This window comes from Copadichromis virginalis, linkage group LG22 (genome assembly GCF_057382275.1).
Source record: "Copadichromis virginalis isolate Kocher_CV1m ecotype Utaka linkage group LG22, C_Virginalis_male_GT1.1, whole genome shotgun sequence".
In the NCBI taxonomy this organism is placed as follows: Eukaryota; Metazoa; Chordata; class Actinopteri; order Cichliformes; family Cichlidae; genus Copadichromis; species Copadichromis virginalis.
Window position 1 is genome coordinate 26050831 of NC_140638.1, and position 25672 is coordinate 26076502.

The 25672-nt window shown below is 44.0% G+C and overlaps 2 long non-coding RNA genes and 2 other non-coding genes across 5 annotated transcripts in view; 2 read left to right on the forward strand and 2 right to left on the reverse strand.

Annotated features, from left to right (window-relative positions):
* The window catches only part of LOC146683488 (uncharacterized), a 62091-nt gene extending 51213 nt beyond the window's left edge, over positions 1–10878 (reverse strand). For both annotated transcript variants that reach the window (XR_014917390.1, XR_014917389.1), the window contains exons 1-2: positions 10814–10878; positions 10536–10597 (exon numbers count right to left, since the gene is read on the reverse strand). This is a non-coding gene — a long non-coding RNA (uncharacterized LOC146683488). The remainder of the gene's footprint in view (positions 1–10535; positions 10598–10813) is intronic.
* Positions 3135–3206, reverse strand: trnah-gug (transfer RNA histidin (anticodon GUG)). The gene has a single exon. It is a non-coding gene; the product is annotated as a tRNA-His (tRNA).
* Positions 3612–3683, forward strand: trnah-gug (transfer RNA histidin (anticodon GUG)). The gene has a single exon. It is a non-coding gene; the product is annotated as a tRNA-His (tRNA).
* A 617-nt stretch (positions 10879–11495) lies between the features above and the next one.
* On the forward strand, positions 11496–18861 carry LOC146683497 (uncharacterized). The gene is made up of 3 exons (XR_014917702.1): positions 11496–11787; positions 12248–12394; positions 18430–18861. It is a non-coding gene; the product is annotated as an uncharacterized LOC146683497 (long non-coding RNA).
* The last annotated feature ends 6811 nt before the right edge of the window (positions 18862–25672 follow it).

Consider the following 25672-nt stretch of genomic DNA (forward strand, 5'->3'; position numbering starts at 1 on the left):
TTGAGTCTATTGCACTGTTGACTATTTACAAAAGTATTGCACAAGGTATTGCACAGTGAGGTGAAGAGGCACTACAGCTTAGTTGTTCCCCCCTCCTTTGTCCTCCTGTTTCCCCTCCCTCTCCCCTCCAGAGAGGAGTTAAACAGTCTGATGGCGTGTGGGACAAAGGAGTTTTTAAGTCTGTTAGTTCTTGTCTTGGGGAGAAGCAACCTGTCACTGAACAGACTCTTCTGGTTGTTAATGGCCGTGTGCAGAGGATGCCCAGCAGTTTCTTTAATGTCCTTTTCTCTGCCACTGTCACCAGAGTGTCCAGCTTCATGCCGACCACAGAGCTAGCCTTCCTGATCAGTTTCTCCAGCCTGGATGAGTCCTTCTTTGCTGTGCTGCTCCCCCAGCACACCACAGCATAGAAAAGTACTCCAGCAACCACTGACTGGTAAAACATCCTCAGGAGCTTCCTGCAGATGTTAAAAGACCTCAGCCTCCTGAGGAAGTACAGTCGGCTTTGGGCTTTTTTATACAGGTGCTCTGTGTTGCATGACCAGTCCAGTTTATTGTCCACCCACAGCCCGAGGTACTTGTACTTGTTGACCACCTCCACCTCCACCCCCTCTATCTGAACCGGCAGTGGACCTTCTCTGGACCTCCCGAAGTCCACAACCAGTTCCTTAGTCTTTGAGGTGTTGAGTTGCAGGTGGTTTGTGTGACTCCATGCGACAAAGTTCCTCACCAGACTTCTGTACTCCTCTTCCTGATCATCCCAGATACACCCCATGATGGCCGTGTCATCTGCAAACTTCTGAATGTGGCATAATTCAGAGTTGTAGCAGAAGTCAGAGGTGTACAGGGTGAAGAGAAGAGGGGACAGCACAGTTCCCTGTGGTGCTCCTGTGCTGCTGACCACAGTGTCAGACGTGATGTCCTTCAGCCTGACGTACTGTGGTCTGTCGGTGAGGTAGTCGCAGTGTTGGGAAGGTTACTTTTAAAATGTATTCCATTACAGAATACAGAATACATGCCCCAAAATGTATTCTGTAACGTATTCCGTTACGTTACTCAATGACAGTAACGTATTCTGAATACTTTGGATTACTTAATATATTATCATGCTTTTTACAACAACGTGAATGTACTATTGCTGTGTGATTTATTACTATTACTGAAGGTCCGCGACTCCGAACTGTAGTAAAGGGACCTCTGACTAATACGGCGGGGTCCCTGTCGGCTCGTAGCCGAAAAATAGCTTTACTTTGTTGTGTGGGTCAACTTTTCTTGCGAGAGACAGAGAGAGGCGTTGAAAGGCTGCTCCAACGGAACTTATTGTTTTCGGAGGAAAACACGAACACGGTGTACAGTCGAGTCTTAATAGCTTACTTACAACTGGGCTCGTCAGGCACTCTTCTTGGCTGCAGTGGTTATTATTATATTTACATGTTTCCAGCTCCCGTTTTTCCTCGATGACAACTCGTACCTTTCCACTATCCTTTTTTCTCCCTCCTCGCGCTCACAGACCCATAATGTGTATGGCAGTCCATTCTCCCTGCAACACGGACTACACTGCCCATGATGCTACATTCTTTAGAGCTATGCTTGTAGCATTCTGCCTGTTAGCTTAGCACAACAACGAAAAGGCGCTCTCTCACCCAGGAAACACACAGTCGCAGAGAGAGAGAGAGCGTCGCCCTGTAACCATGGCAACCGTAACGCTGCCGCCTGGAACAACAGAACGTAGCTGTCAAACAAAACCCAAACAGTCCTGACCCGCGACAAAATGAAACAGGAAAGTACCGCAGTGTAATCCATTTATTTCAACAAAGTAACTGTATTCTGAATACCACCCTTTTAAACGGTAACTGTAACGGAATACAGTTACTCATATTTTGTATTTTAAATACGTAATGGCGGTACATGTATTCCGTTACTCCCCAACACTGGGTAGTCGGATATCCAAGCCACCAGGCAGGGGTCCACCTCCATCCTGTTCAGTTTTTCCTGAAGCATACAGGGCCGGATGGTATTAAAGGCACTGGAAAAGTCAAGAAACAGGATCCTGACCGTGCCTTTTCCCCCATCCAGGTGTGAGTGGGCTCTGTGTAGGAGGTACAGGATGGCATCCTCCACTCCGACACCCGCCTTGTATGCAAACTGTAGTGGGTCCTGGGCATGTTGCACCTGTGGTCGGAGGAGGTTGAGGAAGAGCCGCTCTAGAGTCTTCATAAGATGTGACGTCAGTGCCACCGGTCGGAAGTCATTCAGCTCATTGGGCCGGTTCCTTTTGGGGACCGGGACGATGCAGGATGTCTTCCATAGGGCGGGCACTCTCCCCAGTCGCAGACTGAGATTGAAGACTCGTTGTAGAGGCTCCCCAAGTTCAGCAGCACACGCCTTTAGCATCCTAGGACACACCTTGTCTGGGCCTGCTGCCTTCCTGGGGCGAAGCTTCCTCAGTTGTCTCCTGACCTGATCCACTGTGACACTGGGAGATGTTTGGGAGGAGGGGAGGGGGGGAGATGTCTTGCTGCTGAGAGAGGGATTGGAGGAGGGGGGTGTCATGGTGTCAGGAAGGGGGGGAAGCGAGGGAGGTAGGAGAGTGGGGAGAGGACTCTGTAGTAAAGGTGAGGGTGAGGGTGGGGGGGTTGTGGGCTGGTCAAACCTGTTGAAGAAGTTGTTGAGTTCGTTTGCCTTCTCCACAGTCCCCCCCACTGTGCTTTTCTTGGTGTTGTGGCCTGTGATGGTTTTCACACCATTCCAGACCTCCCTCATATTGTTCCTCTCCAACTTCTGCTCCACCTTCCTCCTGTAGGTGTCCTTTGCTTCCCTCAGGCAGCGTTTCACCTCCCGCTGTGCTGCTTTCATCTCCTCCTTCACTTGCTCCTGAAAGCCTTCTTCTTCATATTGAGGACAGCTTTGACTTCCTGTGTTACCCACGGTTTGTCTAATCAGTTCCCAGAACTTAAAAAATGTTTGGAAACTCGTTGCCTCAAAACACCTGTACTGAGTGCTCACTCTACATCCTGACTCAGTACTCAGGACGTAGAGTGAGAAGAGAACAAAAGACAAAAAATGGAAACGCACACAAACAACTAGTCACCACTTAAAGTGTGAAGCTCCCCAAAATGAAATCATATCCACTCTGCCGTGACCCGGATTCGAACCGGGGTTGCTGCGGCCACAACGCAGAGTACTAACCACTATACGATCACGGCTGGTCAGAAAATGTTCATCTGCAATCTTTATTGTGTTTTTTCCTTCATATCGATCTCAAACTCTGTGTCTACGGTGCGCACATTTACGCACGTGGCACAGTAACAGTATCTGCATTAACACAGGGACCTCGCGTGGTCTGACCGTAAATACATTTTGGTGCTCTTCTGCACATCGTGCAGGTCAGCTGTTACACGCAGATTCCAGTTTTTACGGTGAAATAAGAAAAAAAAAGCAAGATCCAGACTGTAACTGGCAGTGAAAAGCACGAAATGTTTGTAGTTCTAATGTTGATACGACCTAAGCGTGTCAAACTTAAAACGTACAGTCCTGCTTAGTGGGTTTAAAATGGACTCCTGTGGATTGGAGGTGACTGACTACATGGACTTTCAGTCTGCAGCTGACCAGCCGTGATCGTATAGTGGTTAGTACTCTGCGTTGTGGCCGCAGCAACCCCGGTTCGAATCCGGGTCACGGCATTGAGGTGAAGCTTTTAAAGCACCTGTCTGAAATTTGCACGAGAGATGAGACAAAAACAGATACATGACGTTTGATATAATAATAAAAACAGATTAATTTAAGAAGTCAACTTGTAACCGGTGATCAGTGGGTAACAAAAAGCAACCGCACGCTGTGCACTATTTACTTTATTTTGTCATTTCTACAACGGCTTACTGAGTTAGGGAAAAGCAGCACAAGAGTTCAGAAATTAACGACAAAAAGCTGCGTCCATAAAGTCTAAGGCATAAAGGCTTTGACTTCTTGATATGACTCATCAACGCTGGATCAATGACATTTTTACTCATGTGTTCCTACACAAAAGGTGGCACTACAAACCAAACATTTTCTTATATTTTATACTTAATTTTTTATTTGAATTAATGTCTATTTTACTTTATTATATAAATTTTATTTGAGAAAATGTGACATAACTTGATACAAACAGCTGTTTTTAAAGATCATTTCGATTTTTTTGTTAAATACTTTAACCCTTTTATTTTTGTGGCTGTGTTATGTCTTTGTTGGAAATCTTAAATCTAACCTAAAATTCAGTGTCTTTTACTGTTACATGTCATCCATACTCTGATGGGTTTTGCACCCTTTTAAGAACTTTGTGGATAAAAATGTACACGCACAAAAGTCTGGTCAAAGTGTTTGTCCTTAACACGGTGCTGATCTCAGCTACCAGAAAGTCTTATCTGAAGCTGCTGTTTGTTCCTTAAATCTCAGGATCACCCTGTGTTTTTTCCCCAAGCTGGCAATGTTTCACGTTAAATAAAGAATCAAAGAAATCCTGACTGTGTGTCATTTCCTCGAGCGAGTTGTTCAAAGATTCAAGATTCAGAGTGTTTATTGTCATGTATACAGAAGAAATAGCATTTCTCTGTGCAATGAAATTCTTCCTTTCCTGTCCATACGCAAATGCCAAGTTAGGGTAAGGGTTAAAGGAACAAGATAAAAATAAGTATAAAAATAAGAAAAAATATGAAGATAAATAAAGATAAAAATAAGGATAAAAATAACGAAAGATAAAAACACAAGTACAAAAATAAGTGTAGACAAGTGAGGTATGCAGATGTCAATGTAGATGGATGTACAAAGGAGCTTAATGTGCAAAATGAACTTAGTGTGCAACGTCCCCTGTTGTGCAAATTGCAGTTGAGTTACGTCAGCTGTTCAGGAGTCTGATAGCAGTGGGGCTGAAGGAGTTGTTGAGTCGGGACATTCTGGATTTCACACTTCTAAACCTTCGTCTCGAGGGCAGAAGTGTGAACAGTTCGTGTTGAGGGTGTGTGGGGTCTTTGTGGGTGGAGGCAGGTCTCCTCTGGACTCTGCGATGGTAGATGCTCTGCAGAGAGGGCAGCAGAGTCCTGATGATCTTCTCCGCAGTTGTTATCACTCTCTGCAGGCGTTTGCGATCCATAGCAGTAGTTCTGCCATACCATGCAGTGATGCGGCTGGTCAATGTGCTCTCCACAGTGCAGCTGTAGAAGCTGCTGAGGATCTTGGCCAACATACCAAATTTCCTCAGCCTCCTCAGGAAATACAGCCGCTGCTGAGCCTTCTTGACCAGCTGTGTGGTGTTCAGTGTCCAAGTGAGGTCCTCACTGATGTGTAAGCTGAGGTGCCAAAAGCTGCTCACCCTCTCCACTTCATTCTCCTGGATAAACAGCGGCTGGCGAGGCCTCTTCTTCTTGTTCATGTCCACTATCATCTCCTTTCTGTGTGCTCATACTCACATTCACAATTTGACATGTTTTTCTCAAAAACTTAAATGCTTGTGATGCTCCTGCACAATAACAATATATTTACTGAAGCACTTTTTAGGTTTCTGTAAATCTTGTGAATGTGATAACTCAAGAAAGAAGTAATTATGATTTTTCTCAACCTCAAGGTAAAAGTCAGAGGTCAAGTTTTCTGAAAATGTTCTTATGCGATAACTGAAGGACGGGGCAATGTATACCTTTTAAACTGATACCTTTATCAGTGGTTTTCTCAGTTTCTGTAATCCGATTACTTTTTTCAGGTAACGAGTAAAGTAAGGGATTACTATTGCAAAAACGGTAATTAGATTACCGTTACTTTCCCGTAGGAACGCTGCGTTACTGCGTTACTAAAACCGTGATTTTTTGCGAGAATGTCTCATGACAGTGACGTAAGCAAGTGCGACGTTTGTGACAACAGCTGTGTGCAGAGCAACAATGGATAATATATCGAGTGCGGGAGAGAATGTGAGCGTGCAGCGTTTAAAGTGTGGAAGTACTGACCTTACTTTGAGTTTGATTCCATAAAAAGTGACAAAAACATTAGCATCCGTTGTGCGTGGGAAGAAAACTTCTTTTTACAGCAAAAAAACTCCTAAACTTCCAAGCAAGCACTGAGTGCGCTACCACGTAATGGGAAACTCACAGAGAAACTCGCGAATTCTTCCACTGACCGCTGCGGCACACCTGCACCAGGGTAAACCTCCACCTGCCCTACTCCTGCTTTACAGGTGAAAATAGAGCAACAGGACCGCTGAGTCTTTGATGTTATTTATTTTCTGCTGTGCTTTACTTGCATCTCAAAGAGTGAGTGTAAACACAAATATATATATATATATATATATATATATATATATATATATATATATATATATATATATATATTTATTTATTTATTTATTTATTTATTTTATGTGCTGGAATGTGCAGAAAATAGGTTTGAATATTAAACAAATTTCTTCCAGTCAGAGAATGTTGCATATAATTACATTTTTTGCTCAATGCATAAAGTTAAAAGATTAAAACTAATAAAACAAGTTTTAAAAAGGAACTTTTCCATTTGATTACATTTTGTATGATGGATTATGTAGAAAAAGTAGAATTGGGCTGAAAGATCTATCACTTTATCACCTATTCAGGTTGTAAATCGTGTTTTTAAAAAGTAACTAAGTAACTAAGCAATTAATTACTTTTGAAAATAAGTAATCAGTAAAGTAACGGGATTACTTTTTTGGGGAAGTAATCAGTAATTAATTACTGATTACTTTTTTCAAGTAACTTGACCAACACTGGTCACTAATAGGGATGGGTATCGAAACCCGGTTCCTGTTGAGAACCGGTTCCCACTGTTTCAATTCCTTGGAATTGTTTGCCATTTTTGCAAACGATTCCCTTATCGATTCCAGTCGCCCCGAATGACGTCACCACGTTGCTGAGCGTCGCTTACCTGGCAGGAAACACAGTGCCTAAGCGCAGGGCTGGACTGGGACAAAAAATCAGCCCGGGCATTTTGACTAGAGACCGGCCCACCAGGTATTACAGGAAAAACCATAAAGCCTTTGAATGAAAACAAACGTTGTTGTGACAGTGATGTACACTGTCTTGTTGGTACATATGTATCAATCTAATAAACTTAAACCTACACCATCCTCCCCATTCTGGTATTCTAAACAGTACTTAGCCGAAACCCAAAGACTGCTTGGTTGAGTTAACTTCTTGAACTATCTACAACATATGGTGGAAACCTGACATTAAGACAGAAAAGACTAGATGTAAGACATGACCATTACTGAATATTAAAAATAATAATTGACAGATTTAGTGATATTTTCATAAACTGTTTATTTACCATATCAATAAACAGCATGGCAGGGCAAAATATTTTTTCTAACATGGCAACCTTTAAAAAGTGAATGGAGACAGAAAGACAGTTTGAGAAAGAATAAAACTTAACTGACTTTTTGATGGCATTTTACACAAAGTACTAGTACAGTATCTAGAAAATGTGGGAAAATATTGGCATCATGTACAGTACTTTCTTCTGAAGTAATTATGTTGGGACCCTGAAAAAAACTTACTATGTACAATAATGAATTTCTATAAATTTGACATCAGATGAAAACTTTGGTTGTAAGATTCGGATAATTATTTGTTAAAAGCTTGAAATTTTAAATGAGAATAAGAAAGAAAAGTATTTCTTTGTGCCCCCCTCTCCCTGTTAATGCCCTACCTGGCCCCCCTGGCAAAACTTTGCTAGACCCGCCATTGCACAGTTACCAGCTGTCAGTTTAAAGGTGCTTCTGCTGTTTAACGCGACCTCCGCTAGTTTCCTCTTTCTGGCACAAAGCGGGAGATAAACAAGCAAGAGAGACGGGACTTGCGGCAGAAACGCTGATCATTGATCAGTTTCATGATTGAAGTAGCAGCAGGAGAGGGAGGGGGGAGAATGAGAGAAGAGGCAGCTGACAGCATAAAGACAGAATAAATCCAGCTTTTTGTCTTTTTTTTTTATTGTAGCTGAAGTACAGAACAAATCGCGTTTATTTTCAGCTCAATACAAAACACGTAATATTAACTCTGAATACCAGAGGTATAGGCAACTCGACTAACTAACCTTATGAATAAAATAAAGTTCACCAGTAACATCATAGCACCCGCCCAACTGTATCGAAACTCCATCATGCTAGCTAGTACGCAGTACGAGTTATTGTAACTGACTGTAAAAAGTTAGCACAACGAAAATAAACTCCACCTAAACTTGGTTTATATCTGACCCAGATAGACTGCAGGTCATAACTTCTTACCTGAAGCTCATTTCACCTGACAGTCGGACCGGCGGCCGCCTTGGGTCTCTCCTCCTCCGCCTCCCCTTTCCCCCATCCACCTGCTGGCCTCCACCACTTGCTAATTTTACTGAATCTGTGAAAGCTCCACCATAGCCACTACCAAACAATTGAGTTATTTTTACACGTTTGCCAGCATCTGTCCAATCCGCCACCTTTCACTGTTTACACGGTTACGGAAAAAAAAGACAACAACAACAAAACATCGGCCCATTTAAAACGAAAAATTACCATCGGCCCACCGGGCAAATGCCCGGTATGCCCGATGGCCAGTCCAGCTATGTTTGCGCCCCTCCCGTCTCTGCTCAGCAGAAACACAAGAGTGACGTGCAGCGTGAAGCGAAAAAAAGTGAGAGAGAGGGTAAGAGAAAGAAAAAAAACCCCCACGGCTTGCATCGTTCACTTCAAAGAGTCAGCTCTAAGAGCCATTTCGTTTGCGACCGACCCATCACTACAAAAAAAGCTACACAGGAGAGAAACCACTCAGTTGCCCTGTGTGGCAAGACATTTGGCCTCTTTGGAAATTTGAAACAACTCCTGAGGATTCACACATGGTAGAAATCCTTTGGCTGCTCAGAATGTGGAAAAACATTCAGCTCTAAGTCTGACCTGAGGGTTAACATGCGAATCCACACAGAATAGAAAAGATTCATCTGTAGCCTCAACATTAATTAAACAAACTTTCACTACCTCATATAATAATCACCAGTCTCCTGATTTGATGGTGGATGGTGCTTGGTGGGTAGAGTAGCTTTAAAGAGGAAGTGATGGAGAAGATGGAATTGGCCTTCAGAGTGTGAGAACTGCTTTTCTTCTCATGTTACTCTGTGAAGCCAGAAGATCCAGAGCACAATAGTAACACCATGTGCAAGTAATTAATGGATCAATTAATGGGTTTCTTGTCGTGTTTTTTTTTTTTTTTTCATCTCTAATCAGGGGCGGTTCTAGGATCAGAACTTTGGGGGTGCTGAGCACCCAGAGAGCTGCCCAGCCAGGCAAGATAAACCTGTCTCTGTCAGTCCCTGCATCCTTAAATATTGTCCCGAGTTCTCTCTGACTGTCTCCTTGGTGCACTTAAACCCCTGTTCCTCCCTGTCCTCATCGTCTGTTATCTTCGTCTCCGTTATCAGTCATCATAATTTTACCATCTCTGTGCAAGTCTGCAAATTTCTTTATTAAATCATAAGATTCTTAAATTCATCAAGTCTCTCTGTCCCTGGGTCCTCATCACAAAACATGACATCACTGTTTTGTACATTTTAACACAATTTAATCCCCACATTTGTGAAAGAAAAGCAAAACACTTTTTTGAAAAGTCTGTAACAAAACCATCAAATCTGATAAGGGTTATTTAAATGCTGCAAAAGAAGAATGGATTGGGATAGAAAAAAATACATATCCTAACCTTAATTACTGGGGGAGAATAATGAATGATGCTCATTGTGAGTAAAAAGTAAACTGAGTGCATTTTTTGGACAGATATTCACTTTTAATGTGTATGTATAATATAATACAAATACATAAAAAACACTCCCAAAACAGAATAAATTATTACAAATAAATTATTACAAAATATTAATAAAAACTATAAAAATGGAGGCAACTTTGCCTGTGGTAGAATGTATACAATGTATGAAAAAAATCTTTATTGCAGAAACTAATTTAATAATACTAATTTTGTGTTGTAAGATTTATGACTTTCATGCTTTCATAGCGGTACTTAGGAGAGCTTGACATTTTTCTCAGGTGGTACACACTGTAAAATGTTTGAGAAACACTGATAAGTTAAGTGTATGTGTGCTTTTGGAAAACATTTAAAGCTGCTGTACAGAATCTTTGAAACAAGCTTAAAACATTTTTAGAATATAAACAGAGCATCTGCTTCTCTTTAAAGCTCCTCACTCCACCAGGGCTGTTTGGCACTTTCTGATAGAGTGCAAATGTAATGTATGTACTGCGGCTGAGGTTTTAGTAGAGTTGTGGCTGAACCACATAAAAATATATCATTAATTTTAATCTCCCCAATCAATGATAATGTTATGTTGGAATGTTGTTAAAGAGGGTCAAAAATGTTTCAACCCAGTTTGTTTTGCAGATTCTGTATAGCAGCTTTAATATAGGGAGGACACAACTTCCAGATTGTGTGAGTAAAATCAGGTTTTTTCTCTTTGTCAGTTTAACAGTTTGTGTTGTGCCTGTCACTGTTCCCTGTCTGTTTTCTTACCTGGTTCTTCCTGACCTTGTACTTTCTCCTCATGTTCCCTCTTTCCTCTCTCCCTCTTTGGACTGACAATCATACACAAATAGATTGTATTCAATTAGATGAAAAATTACATTAATATGAAAAAAATTCTAATAAGATCACTAACAAAAAGTCTTCTCTCAGTCTACTTTCAACAAAAAGGCAAATAACCACATGAACATCTAATAAAAGATATAAACATTGAAACACTGATCCAACATTATTCTTGAATGACGGATCATTTGATTTTACACTTTTACCTGAATGTGGCTCCTTTTTTTGGAAAAACTTCCTTATATCCATTATGAACCTGGCTGTCTCTCTGTACACACACACACACACACACACACACACACCAGGAGTTTATAAGTGTGGCAGGATGAATGTTATCCCTCGGTCCAACCCACTTTCAGCCTGGCCCATTAGGGGGCGCTGGTATAAATAGTGGCCATTTGAGTGTTTCTGCATTGCTTGCCTGTGATTTCCTTTTTGGTCACCTGACTTCCTCGGTGTGGTGGAGATCGTTTGTGGGTTACTCCTCTAAAGTCTCCATCGCGGCTGGTCGTAGCTATAGAAGCCTCCTCTGAGCTATTCTGCTTACGTTCTGTGACCCGGCTTACTTGGTACGTAATCAACTTTTGTTACGCTCTCTGCCTTCTATTGTTCTTTTATAGTAATTATTTATTATGTTTCGCAGGAAGTGTGGGCCTTAGTTTTGCGCCAAGTTACGTGAACTGAAGTGCTGCTGTTTTGCCTTGCTGTGCTTTTACCGTCTGTTCCCGTTGTGAGAATTCTTCCCTGCTGCTGTCAGCTTTTACAGTGGACGTCGGCGTGGACAACGGCCATATGCATGCCGGTTATCGGAGTCAGCTGGCGTGCATATTAATTGACTGTTAACTTATCGTCGTGTGGACGGCAAGTTGGAGCAGTACGGTGATTCCGTTTGCTCCAGATTTTAGAGTTTTATCCAGATTGTATGTTGTTTTATTGCTTTTGATTTGTAGTTTGGATTTTTGTTACACCACTGGTGGGAGGCCCTTTTTCTAGCTGTAGATCACCAGTGTGGTCCTGCAGTTGGGTTATCCCCCGGTGCTACACATTAGTTTGTTGTAATATATTAAAATTTTCTTTGTTTCTTTTTATTCAGATGCGGAGTGCCGACGTGGAGGAGACTAGGGTGCCTTGGTGGTGGGATCCCTTGAGTGTACACACCTGCCTTGTTTAGTTTATTAGTGTGTGTGTGTGATAGTCTGTGGCACTTGTGTTTTGGGTGTGTTTTCTTTCTTTAGTTTGTGTGTGGCATCCCTGCCCCTCCACTGGTAAGCCTCAGCTCTGAATACCTTTTTAAGCATATTTGTATTTGAATATTTATGATTGTGCTTTTATATGGTGTTTTAAATAATTATTAATAAATTGTGAATTTGTTGATCATTGAACATCGTCTCTGGACTGAGTATAGCGAACCTAAGTGCCTTTCTGGTGATTTAGTGTTACTTTCAGTATTCTCTGGGTGAAATTCCCAGGGTGGCGTTGTCTTTTTAAAACTGCAAAGAGTATTTACTTTATACCCCATCCTCGTCTCGCCACAAACTTGGCGTTGTTGTCGACAGGATATACTCTTTAAAACAGAGACGTGTGTTCTTCTTTTTTTGTTTGGTGTAACGTAAATTGTTTTTTTATATTATTTTGTACAGAATAAAGGCAAAGCAGCAGCTACTTTGGTGTGGGATTTCACAGCTGTGTTACAGAGATGGAGGAAGAGTTACAGGAACTCAGGGACTTGATCGCGCAGCTGAAAGCAGACAATGAGAGGCTGCGTCAGGAGAGGGCTGTTGGGTCAGGTACTAGTGCTACACCTTCTACTTCAACTGCATCATCTGTTAACCCCCCAACGGCTGGTGTCTCTGTAGCAGAGAGACTAGTTTTTGTGCCCCGTGACAGAAAGTGCCCTATGTTTAGAGGAAAATCAGGTATAGGGTTGAATGAATGGTTGGAGGAAATAGAAGGTTGTGCTAGAGCACGTCATTTGTCTTTGGCTGATAAAGCATTTTTCCTGTTTGACCACCTAGAAGGGGAAGCACGTGAGGAGATCAAATATCGCTCTAGTGCAGAGAGGACTGATCCTGCTAAGATAATTCCTATATTGCAAGAACTGTATGGCTGTTCAGACTCCTATGTAGCATTGCAGGAAGCTTTCTTCTCTAGAAAACAGCAGGAAAGTGAGACACTGCAAGAGTTTTCCCTCGCTCTCTTGGGTCTTATGGAAAAAGTTAAATCGAGTGCCCCAATGGCATGCCCAATGCTGACGTTTTATTAAGAGATCAATTTGTTGAACAGGTCTTAGATAGTACCTTGCGGCGGGAGTTAAAGCAGCTAGTAAGGAGGCAGCCCACACTGACATTGCTGGAGATTAGAGGGGAAGCTATTAGGTGGGAACGTGAAGGGTTGCCTAGTGGCGTTAGGCATAGAAGCAGTTCTGTCCCTTCTGTTTATGGCATTCAGTATGGGGTCCATAGCGGTCCCTCAGGAATAGCTCAGTCTACCCATTTGTCTGAGATGAGCGAGATGAAGGAATTGTTAAAGTGCCAGCAGGAGCAACTTAATCAGCTCACTCAGAGCATTGCTCGATTGCAGGGCCCCCATCGAATGCCTCGCTCAGGACGGGGCGACTCCATTATATGCCGTCGTTGTCAGCAACCTGGACATTTTGCTCGGGAGTGTGATGGGGAACGCGTCCCTCGTTCCCGGCCTCCTTCGCAGGCCCCTCTGCATAATCGCAGGCACTCTCCTTTAAATACGGCTTCGGAAAACTAGCACCCTCCGTATTGCCGAGCCACAGTTCGGGTGGGGTGTCTATTGGCTCAAGGGTTGCTTCTAATGGTCCAGAGGCAGTCTCCAAATTAATTTCATCCTGTCCTCATATAGATGTGGACATGGGCGGTATAAAAGTACCTTGTTTGGTTGATACGGGGTCCATGGTCTCTACCATTACTGAAAGTTTTTTCCGCCAGCATTTTGAGTCCTGGGGTCAAGAGCGTCTCCAAGCTTGTCATTGGTTGCAGCTTAAAGCGGCTAATGGGTTGTCCATTCCTTACCTTGGCTATATCGAGCTAAGTGTAGAGCTCTGTGACAAGTTTCTTCCACAGTGTGGCGTGTTGGTCGTTAAAGATCCTCCAGGTGCAGGACCTTCCACGGTTCCGGGTGTATTGGGGATGAATGTCATTCGGAAGTGTTACCACGAGCTTTTTGGGCAACACGGTGAAGCATTGTTTAGTTTGGGCTTTGTCACCGAGGCCCCTAAACCCCTTGTGCAGGCGCTGCAAAAGTGCCATGACGTTAGTATAAGAGCCCCACTGGATTTGTCTGGCCATGTGAGAGTGAGGGGTAAGCGAGCATGTTGCATTCCGGGTGGTGTAATGAAAGTAGTGGCCGCCACCTGTTCTGAGCAATATTCAGGTGCCACTGTCTTATTTGAACCTACTGATGTTAACTTGCCTGCTGGACTTTTAGCGTCCCCTGCATTGGTTCGAGTGGTTAGAGGTACTGCATACATACCAGTTGTTAATGTAGGGACCACGGCGGTCTTGCTTTACCCTAGGACCGTTATAGGGACCCTGGAAGATGTTCATGTGGTCAGTTTGCCCGCTGGTGTGACAGAAGTACTCCCTAACGTAGCCACAATGGCATCTCACACCGCCACTCCTACTGTGCAGGATCAGATGGAAGGGATTGATTTGTCTAAACTGTCCGCAGAGGAACAGGGACAGGTGAGGTCTCTCCTTAAGAAATACAGCTCTGTCTTTTCTGTTCATGACACTGATTTGGGTTGCACTAACTTGATCTCCCATGACATTCCAGTCTTAGACGATATCCCCGTGCGGCAGCGTTATAGGCGCATCCCCCCTTCAGAGTACGAGGTTGTGAAAGAGCATATTAACCAGTTGTTAGGGGCCGAGGTGATTAGAGAGAGTAGCAGCCCCTATGCTTCTCCCATTGTGCTCGTTAAGAAGAAGGATGGCAGCCCGCGCATGTGTGTTGATTATCGGCAACTGAACAACAAGACAAGGAAAGATGCATTCCCCCTGCCGCGCATTGAAGAATCCTTAGATGCGCTGACTGGTGCCCGTTGGTTTTCCACCATGGATTTAGCAAGTGGCTATAATCAGGTCCCAGTTACGGAAGAGGATAGGCCCAAGACTGCCTTCTGTACTCCTTTCGGCCTATTTGAATGGAACCGAATGCCATTTGGGCTCTGTAATGCCCCTAGCACCTTCCAGAGACTAATGCAACGCCTTTTCGGTGATCAACAGTGCCAGTCTCTGCTTCTCTATCTTGATGACATTGTAATCTTTTCATCAACAGTATCGCAACATCTTGAGCGGCTGGATGTGGTGCTAGGTCGGCTTCAGCAGGAAGGTTTAAAAGCCAAGCTTGCCAAATGTGCCTTTTTCCAGCGGGAGGTTCGCTACCTAGGCCATGTCATCTCCGATCAAGGTGTCTCTACGGACCCTAGCAAGGTGGAAGTGGTGGCTAACTGGCAGCCTCCTAAGACTGTTTCGGAACTACGCTCCTTCCTTGGGTTTGCCAGCTATTATCGCCGTTTTGTGGAGGGTTTTGCCAAGTTGGCGGCACCTCTGCATAGACTGGTGGCAGAGTGGGGAGGCAGAAAATCAAAGAAGAGGTCAGAGCATGGTGTCGCGGAGAACTGGACTGCAGAGTGTGCTCAAAGTTTTGAGGCATTAAAGACTAAACTGACAACAGCACCAGTGCTCGCTTATGCAGATTTCTCTTTGCCTTTTATTTTAGAAGTGGATGCCAGCCATGCCGGCCTAGGGGCAGTGCTTTCCCAGGAGCAGGGAGGTAAGGTGAGGCCAATAGCCTATGCCAGTCGGGGTTTGAGGCCCACTGAGCGCAATATGCTAAATTATAGCTCAATGAAGCTGGAGTTTTTGGCACTTAAGTGGGCCATGACTGAGAAATTTAGAGAGTACTTGTTGGGCCATAAGTGTATTGTTTACACCGACAACAATCCTCTTAGTCACTTGTCTTCTGCTAAACTTGGGGCTACTGAACAGCGCTGGGCAGCTCAGCTCGCTTCGTTTGACTTTGACTTAAAGTACAGGTCAGGAAGGAGTAATAAGAATGCAGACGCTTTATCTCGCCAGCATCCACCTGATCCTCAGGAGATTAAAGCCATGGTTCCTGGTACAGCCTTGCCTGGACCTCTTCAACAAGCCTTGCGGCTGGGACCAGCTGAGGTATCACAAGCTGCCATTACGGTTTTGCCCCATCTCACTACTCCTGATCTTCATACCCTCCAACAGGTCGACCCAGTGATAAAAGAGATCTTGGTGTTCTGGAGACAGAAGCAGCGACCCAGCTTTGAGGAGCGGCAGCAGCTTGCTCCACTTGCCCTGGTGCTGCTACGACAATGGGATCGTCTGATTGAAAGGGAAGGAGTTCTGTATCGTCAGGTTCATCGCCCTGACGGTGCCGAGGTGGTACTTCAGCTTTTGCTGCCTAGTGCACTAATTGAGCAGGTGTTGACTCATGTTCATCAGGAGCACGGCCATCAAGGTGTGGAAAGGACCCTAGCGCTTCTCCGCTCACGGTGCTATTGGCCAGGTATGTCTGCTGAGGTAGCTCGTTGGTGTCAGAGATGCGAACGTTGCCAAGTTGCAAAAGACACCCAACCAGCAGCTCAAAGTTTCATGGGACATTTGTTGGCTTCTCGACCAAATGAAATCTTGGCCATTGATTACACCTTGCTCGAACCTTCCCGGAATGGGCTGGAGAACGTTTTGGTGATGACTGATGTTTTCAGCAAGTATACATTGGCTGTCCCCACTCGTGACCAATGTGCTGCTACAGTGGCCCAGGTTCTCGTGACTGAGTGGTTTTCAAAGTTTGGTGTACCAGCGCGTATCCATTCCGATCAGGGTCGTAACTTTGAAAGCTCCCTGATCCAGCAGCTCTGCAGGTTTTATGGTATCGAGAAGTCCCACACTACTCCTTATCATCCGGCTGGAAATGGTCAGTGTGAACGTTTTAATAGGACTTTGCACAATTTGTTGCGGACCCTGCCAGTATCCAGAAAAAGAGACTGGAATGTATGTTTGCCCCAGTTACTCTACTGTTATAATACCACTCCCCATCAGGCTACTGGGGAAACCCCATTCTTATTGATGTTTGGGCAAGAACCCAGGTTGCCAGTGGACTTTCTGTTGGGCAGAGTACCGGACCCCATCAGTGGAGATGTGCACGAGTGGATTCAGGAGCATCAAGCCCGGCTACAGGTTGTACATGAAGGAGCCAAGGAACGATTGCAATTGGCTGCCGACCGCAGAAAGAGGCACCATGATAAAAAGGTGAAAGAGGCACCATTGAACAATGGCCAGTTGGTGTTCCTGCGCGATCTGAGTGGAAGAGGGAGATGTAAAATCCAAGATCGATGGAAACCCGTGGTATATAGAATCCTGAAGGCACCTAAAGGAGGTGGGGCAGTATATACCATTGCACCTGCAGATGATCCCAGCAGTGTGAAGCATGTTCATCGTACCTTGTTGAAGGCTGTGGTAACGGCAGCTACACCATCAGAAGGGCCTGCTCCAAGCAGTAGCTCACATGGCCCAGAAATATCCTCCCCAGAATCAGGACATGACTCATCATGTGACAGTGACCTGTTATTCCTGAGCATAGGAGCTCCTCAAGTAAATGTTTCACCATCTTACAGCCCAGTGGCAGTGATTCCAAGTAGCCCTGAGTTGTTGCTTCCACCAGACGACCGAACTTCCGATGTTCCAGCCACTGGTACAGTTACTCCGAGTGTAGCACCAGTTCCATCTAGCTCTCTTCCTGCTCTCTCTACGAGTTCTGATACAAGAAATGTGGTGGTGCGAAAAACAACCCGGTCCACAGCTGGCCAGCATTCAAACATCCATCATCTCCCAAGACCAACAGGGGAGGTGGCACAAGGGGCTGCTAACTCTATTTCTGAGCCTAGGGTACATGCTGTCTCTGCATTTTTTAGGCCTTGGGACTAATCTGGGTGTCTTTGTAATTCATCGTCGGGGCGACGATGCAAGAAGGAGGGGTAGAATGTGGCAGGATGAATGTTATCCCTCGGTCCAACCCACTTTCAGCCTGGCCCATTAGGGGGCGCTGGTATAAATAGTGGCCATTTGAGTGTTTCTGCATTGCTTGCCTGTGATTTCCTTTTTGGTCACCTGACTTCCTCGGTGTGGTGGAGATCGTTTGTGGGTTACTCCTCTAAAGTCTCCATCGCGGCTGGTCGTAGCTATAGAAGCCTCCTCTGAGCTATTCTGCTTACGTTCTGTGACCCGGCTTACTTGGTACGTAATCAACTTTTGTTACGCTCTCTGCCTTCTATTGTTCTTTTATAGTAATTATTTATTATGTTTCGCAGGAAGTGTGGGCCTTAGTTTTGCGCCAAGTTACGTGAACTGAAGTGCTGCTGTTTTGCCTTGCTGTGCTTTTACCGTCTGTTCCCGTTGTGAGAATTCTTCCCTGCTGCTGTCAGCTTTTACAGTGGACGTCGGCGTGGACAACGGCCATATGCATGCCGGTTATCGGAGTCAGCTGGCGTGCATATTAATTGACTGTTAACTTATCGTCGTGTGGACGGCAAGTTGGAGCAGTACGGTGATTCCGTTTGCTCCAGATTTTAGAGTTTTATCCAGATTGTATGTTGTTTTATTGCTTTTGATTTGTAGTTTGGAATTTTGTTACACCACTGGTGGGAGGCCCTTTTTCTAGCTGTAGATCACCAGTGTGGTCCTGCAGTTGGGTTATCCCCCAGTGCTACACATTAGTTTGTTGTAATATATTAAAATTTTCTTTGTTTCTTTTTATTCAGATGCGGAGTGCCGACGTGGAGGAGACTAGGGTGCCTTGGTGGTGGGATCCCTTGAGTGTACACACCTGCCTTGTTTAGTTTATTAGTGTGTGTGTGTGATAGTCTGTGGCACTTGTGTTTTGGGTGTGTTTTCTTTCTTTAGTTTGTGTGTGGCATCCCTGCCCCTCCACTGGTAAGCCTCAGCTCTGAATACCTTTTTAAGCATATTTGTATTTGAATATTTATGATTGTGCTTTTATATGGTGTTTTAAATAATTATTAATAAATTGTGAATTTGTTGATCATTGAACATCGTCTCTGGACTGAGTATAGCGAACCTAAGTGCCTTTCTGGTGATTTAGTGTTACTTTCAGTATTCTCTGGGTGAAATTCCCAGGGTGGCGTTGTCTTTTTAAAACTGCAAAGAGTATTTACTTTATACCCCATCCTCGTCTCGCCACATAAGGTTAATGGGCATTCAGTCAGTTAGCTAGTTAGTATCCATTTCAAACAGGACAGTGGTAACCAAAAGTAGGCTGCGGACAATTTTAAGTTTTAGATTTTAAATAGGCTGTATACATTTCAATGGGAGCAACAGGACGGTCAAATGTCGCTGATTTTACTACAGAGCAGGACGGATTGTAGGGTAGCAAACATTGTCGGAAAACACGTTTTCAACACTGCAGGTTACCTGGTGTAATGCTTTTCAGCTAAAAAGAAACATGGTCTGACTCCTACCTAACTATATAAAGAGTAACTGAAGGTTAAATGCAGCTAATATGTCCTGTTTTAAGCCAGGCACTTAAACCTCCACTCCGCTGCGTCTGCTGGAACAAACCATTTTGGGAGGGGGGGGATTATATATACTTTTGTTGTTAAAATGTTACGTCTCAAACAAGTACAGTACTGTATGCTTTTTATATTTTTAGTAATGTGTCACACAAAGAGCAAATATTGTCAAAAAAAGTAAGAAATCTTTGGGGGTGCTTTGATTCCTTTTGGGGGTGCTTAAGCACCCCTAAAAATGGGCTAAAATCGCCCCTGTCTCTAATGCTGAAAGTTATTTAAGACCCCACCCCCTACTGCAGAGAGTAAGTTTTAGTTAAGGAGGAATCAATAAACCTGATAAGAAATATATTAGTGAACAAGCCAGAGTGCAATGATAAAAACATTCTGACTGATACTATGTAATACATAATTCAGTGTAAATCTGTAAGACTGTATGTGTTCAGCTGATCAGTCTGCTCTGTGTCACCAATAAATCATAGTTTTAAATACTTGATGACACTTTGCCTTGTGTGTAAATAGGTGTGAACACTGCAACATTATTATTATGGTACATGAAATTTCTAAATGTTAGGTGTATTCTGAGTTTGTGGGACAGTTAGTCCCTTCATTCTTGGAGATTAACTTCAAAGCTGCTCTGAGTCCTGTAACATTCTTGGTTTAAGAGCAGAACTGAAGTGAAGTCCAGTCATTGAGATAAATTTCATAGCAGACGGTAGGAGTGGTCCGAGTCCAAAATAGATCTAAGTGTGCAGAGTCACTGCTGCCTTCAGTGACCATTCACCATTCACTCCCTGAGACAGCAGTGGGCCAAATCTATTATGTCAGATAATTTGAAACTCCTTCAGGGGCTGATACAACGAGTTCACTGTTACAGCCGATAGGAACTCCTGCTCAACACAAAAACCACAACCCTGGATTCTTGAAAAGGTCTAAGTAAGACTAAAAATGTTTTAGTTTAAAATAAGTTTACACACTTTTTTTCAGCAACAGAAGTGGGCTGCAGCAAGTAATGAAAATGCAGTTAATTAAACTGCTTTTCATTATGCAGTGAAGCAAAGAGCAAATAAAGATAAACACCAATAAGAAAGAAAACATACACCTAGGTACACACAGGTGTATGGTTCTGTGTAGAAAAAGACCTGTACATCTTTCTTGGAAAAAAGGAGCCTCATATAAAGCCTCTTTCTAAAATAAAGCTTTATTTAAACAGATGTTCTGTAGGCAACTGATTAATAAGGGGGTCAGAGGTCCATCAGTGACTGTGATGCAGTAACAGTGAAATGTCCATCAGTGATTGGCGCGTCAGTGTGATGTCATCCTCTAGTCATGTGACTCTTAAAGCAGGCTAAGAGGATTACTGAATCTCTCTTCAGTTATTGTCTGCTTCAGTCTTTTGTTTTCACAGAAGAAGACAAGGCATTTGTGGGTTGTCAAGATTTATTAATCACCTGATGAAATTGTAGATGAAGCTTAGTGAATTCTCTGTGTTTCTGCTGCTGGTCTGCATCTCTCTGCAGAGAGCTGACAGCCATTTACCTAACTTCAGTCCTGGAACTCCCCCTCTGCAGGTAGGACAAATGCAAGCTGGGAAGAAAACCAGTAACCCTGACACTGAGCTAATCAGCTGCAACCAAAGTCAGCTCTGATTTTGACTTAAATCAGAAGTGTATTATTCAGATTAATACCACAGGTGGCAAATTTACAGGCAATATTTACTTCAGTAGAAGTACAGATACTTGTGTTAAAATAAAGCTTCAGTAAAAGTTGAAGTACGGATTGAACTTCTTTACTGACATAAAACTGAAAAAGTACAGCTCCAGAGTAACCAGACAGGATAATGTATATTTAAATATATAACTTTCTACAGGACTGAATATAATATTTTTATGTAAAAGTCCAGAGCCTCTGAAGATTATCTGAGTACTTCTAACATTACACAAAGCAAAGGTGTCCATCACGCTTGTTCATGAAACTTGGTTTATCCATTTTCTGGAGCGAGCCAACAGTGAAGCTCTGAAGATTTCCCTCTGAGGGAGCTGTAGAGATCAATGGTGAAGATCATTGATCTATGCAATGAGCTTTAGTCTTTCTGATGTTTCTGAAATTATGCCTCTCTCAGTGGGTCAACAGAACATCTGGCACAGGACAGCTGTGATAAAAGAAAGGGAGGAAGTTTCTCCAAACCTCTGGACCCAGGAAACCCAGCTTGGTCCTGATGGTCTCCCTCATTAGGTTTACTTAACTGTGAATCTAGCTGTTGATCAAAATGTGAACGATGTTATTACATGAAAAGAACAAATTACACTAGTTTTTATTTAAAGTTTATGTGTTACCAGGCTGTAGAGTGCTCAGTGAGTGTACTGGATCTAAAACTGTTTAAATCTTTAGTCTTATATCATCCTCAGTCTTATGTTAAAATCTCAAAGGACAATGTTTGATGTTTAGTAAAGACGCTGGATTTGTGATTCCTTGCAAGCTTTGTTTAATGGGTAACTGAGCAGGCATTACATGCAAGCAGCTTGACTCCAGCGTCTTCTTACTGCATGCATGCGCAGTGCACTATTCTGAACAGGTAATAATAATAATAATAATGGATTGCATTTATATAGCGCTTTTCGGGACCCTATTCAACCCCCATTATTAAACAATACCAGTCAGATGTTCTATGTCCCCTTTCTTTAGGTTAAGACTGTATAAACAACAGATTCTAATCCACAACATTATAGCCTGGACATTAACCATTCACTTCAAACCTGGAACTGTCATTGGTAAGAATATAGTAAACATTTAACATTTGACCTTGTCAACATCACGTTACATGTAGTTTCCATGGATTTCGTTTTCTTTGTGCTCTGGGGAACAGGCGGTTGATGGTTGGACCACGGTAGAGTCATCGTGGGAATCTCTGTGTTGTGGTGGTGCTTCAGGGACTGGGAGGACATGCCTGCGGTTCCGCCTATACTCTCCGCCTCCTGACTGGACAATGTATGATCTGGATTTCTTATTAGTCCCTAAGGAGTCATGTCCATGATGCGTTTGCAACCTCACTTAGCACGAGGGGACGGAGTGGTCTGCTGGAGTTGTCATAGCATTTCTTTTGTGCATGGCGCTTATGAACTAGGCTTGTCTTAACAGCTGTGTTGCTTTTGGGCCTGGGAACCAGCAGATGTTGCATGATAGTGCATGTTTGCCTTGACATGAGCCTTTCAGCTGGAGAACCTAGTGTGTGAGCTTGAGTGGCTCTTTTTGTTTATGTGGCCTGGTACTGTTGCACACCGGACACGCAATTGTTTCTTGCCCTATATCTTCAGTTATTGTGGGCCAAAACATGATAGCATGGGCCCTGCGTTTAGTAGCTTCTGTGTCTGGGTGCCCTCTGTGGAGGACAGTGATTTAATCCTTTTGTAAAGACTTTGGGATCACTGTCTTCAGGCCTTTCTTGACAATGTCATCTTCAAGGGGGAGTTTATTTGATATGGGTAGTATTCACGAATTTCTGTGAGCAGCTGAGTTTGTCTGCAAGGCCAGGCCTTCATTGTGACAGTGCTCAGTTTCTGTAGCTCTGGATCGGAGGCAGTGTGCTCCCACAGTTCAGTCAGCCTAAGGAAGAGATGTGTTGGATCAACATGATCTTGTTGTTGGGTTCGGGAGCAAACAAAAGCATTCTAGCTTTTTAAATGGCAATGTGTAGCTTTTTAAATAGGTTTAATGTATGTGTTGTAGGTTGCTAACATTATTCCCTCCTGTTTTACATTTTAAAAGCTTGTGTTTTCAATTATCAGTACAGCATCACTTTCAGGTGCATTTTCAATGCTTACTTCATTTAAATGCAATCTTCCATGTCCTTCTTTGGGTCCTCCTGGGCAAATGTGTAGTAAATAAAGGTATTAGTCACCATCCTTTGTATCATGCTTTTTATGCAGGGGAGAATACAGGTCACAGCAATAAACATAAGAACTAAAACAACAAATACTGGGGTCACAATCTACAGTAGCATGTGCTACCAAGGTCCAGAAGTCAGCCATGCGAGCCAATCCTGTGTTGAGGCTCATGGTGTGTGGTCTGCCACATGCCTTTGCAGCACGGTTAAGTTCTGTAGGTCCTCATAGATGTCGCTGCCAGTGGAGTATTCGTCTGGAATGAATGTGCAACATGTCTCACCAATTAGCTTACACACCCCACCTTGGGATGCGGTTAGCAAGAATGTTATACGGCCATAATCCAGAGCTGTGAGTGGATAGTGGCATGTGGGCACATACGTAGCAGTCCATCTTGTTGTTAAGGTGCGCCGTGGTGTTCATCATCTGCCACCAAAAGTTCGTAGAATAGCCATGAGGTTATTGAGTGTGGCTTCCTCGGTCCCATAGTGCTTCAGCTGTCGTCACGAACAGGAATACTTTCAGCCACGCTGTCATCCTTGTTGCTGACTAAAGGTAAGGGAGTCATTGGTTTCTTCACCGGGTTTGAGATGGAAGGTCCTAGAGGCTTTCTTCCCCCTTTGTAGTTGGACTCGGGCTCAGCGTCAAGGTGCGTGATCTTCTTGTAGTGACTCTGGTGAATCCATGTTGATCTTTCAGCAATGTTATTTTTAAAAGGAAATTGGATCCAGTTGTTTTACTGCTGTTATGCTGCTCCCTCCTGTTGAGTCATGACCACGTCCATGGCTCAAAATTTCAGCAGCAGTCTTGTAGAAGTGTTCATAATGCAAATGACAACAACAATGACACAAAGGAAGACCCTCTGTAGAGTGTCAACCTCTGTATGGCACAGCGAAAAAACATTAGGTGATAATCTTTGAGAAATTGCCGTCAGTCAGTTCCTGTCACCGCCATAGCATCTGTTTTCTGTGTTGTTTACAGAATCATGATGCCATCCCTGAACTTCCTCTGTGCTTTCGGTTGGAGCTTGGCATGCTCCCCTTATCCTTCAGATAACCATTCTGTTGTCCACCATCTCCTGTTGATGCTCTCTAGGAAGCCCAGTGGTACAGCTCTCTGCGGGTCGTCAGCTGGAGGTGGTCTCCACCCCTCACTGATCCTCTTGTCGCCTCTCTCATAGCCTCAGTCTGCATCTGCATCTCATTTTCTTCTTCCATCACTTTACCTTTTTCCACCTGTAATTTAAGCCTCCCCAGAAAATCCTCGTTTGCCACATGGCCCTTGCCATGTGTCAACTTCACACAATTAGACATACATAAGAAAGTTAGTTGCACATTCTCTCTTAAAGATTCCCAGGGCTTGTCTGTTAGGCTGAACGAATGGACTCTATGGCAGAACAAACGCAGGGAATGCAGAAAGTGCTCTTTATTTACAGTGTCTGGATTATTTACACAGGGTGGGAGATTATGTACAGTGATAAATAAACGGAGGGAAACCAGGAAAGGGGGCTGACACGCACTCGGAGGGAAAGGTATAATCGGCACACACAGGGTTGATCTACGAGAAAAAGGAAAACGAAATTTTAGGGGAAGATACCAAACATCCATCCATCCATCCATTCGCTTCCGCTTATCCTTTTCAGGGTCGCGGGGGGCGCTGGAGCCTATCCCAGCTGTCATAGGGCGAAAGGCGGGGTACACCCTGGACAGGTCGCCAGTCTGTCGCAGGGCTAACACATAGGGACAGACAACCATTCACACTCACATTCACTCGCACATTCACACCTAGTGGCAATTTGGATTGTCCAATTAACCTATCCCCACAAGCTGCATGTCTTTGGACGGTTTGGAGATACCAAACAATCAGTAAAAAGCGGCAATAAACATGGGGAGAGTTGGAGAGCTCACTTCTCACACTGGCAGTACAGGTTTGGGCGAGAATCTCCAGGATGCGAAGGTAAAGATGCGATTGATGTTTGAAGTGATCCCGGAAATACGGCTTTACCAGCAGCTGACAGGCAAGCGGGTGATGGATCCGGCTAAGGATACAGGACAACAGGTAAGCAGACAAAATCCAAAACATGGGTTGGCTGTAGTGCACACCGCAGAGATTAACAAACACGTTACCACTCAGGGAGGCAACAATACTCCGACACCAGATGTCTGTCGCGCTGCTCCTAAATAACGCTCCATCAAATGACGTCTGATGTACCACCGGTGTGACAGCATCCTGTGAGACACCGTCCCACCTACCTGTGCTGAAAAAGGAAGCAAACCCATGACACCACACCAGAGAAACCCTACCAACTCCTAATAGTCCCCCCCCCCCCTCAACGGGCGGCCCCCGGAAGGGCTTACCAGGATGTCTCTTGTAAAAGTCAGCAATGAGATCAGGGTCCTCAATAAACGAACTCGGAATCTAGTACTGATCCTCAGGCCCGTACCCCTCCCAGTCCACCAAAAACTGAAAGCCCTGGCCCCAGCGGCGCATGTCCAGTAGCTGCCGGACTGAATAGATAGAAATGCCATCCACTACTCCGGCGGGCGGGGGAGGGGGGGGGGGATCGGACGGGGGGCACAACGGGCTGCGAGAAACAG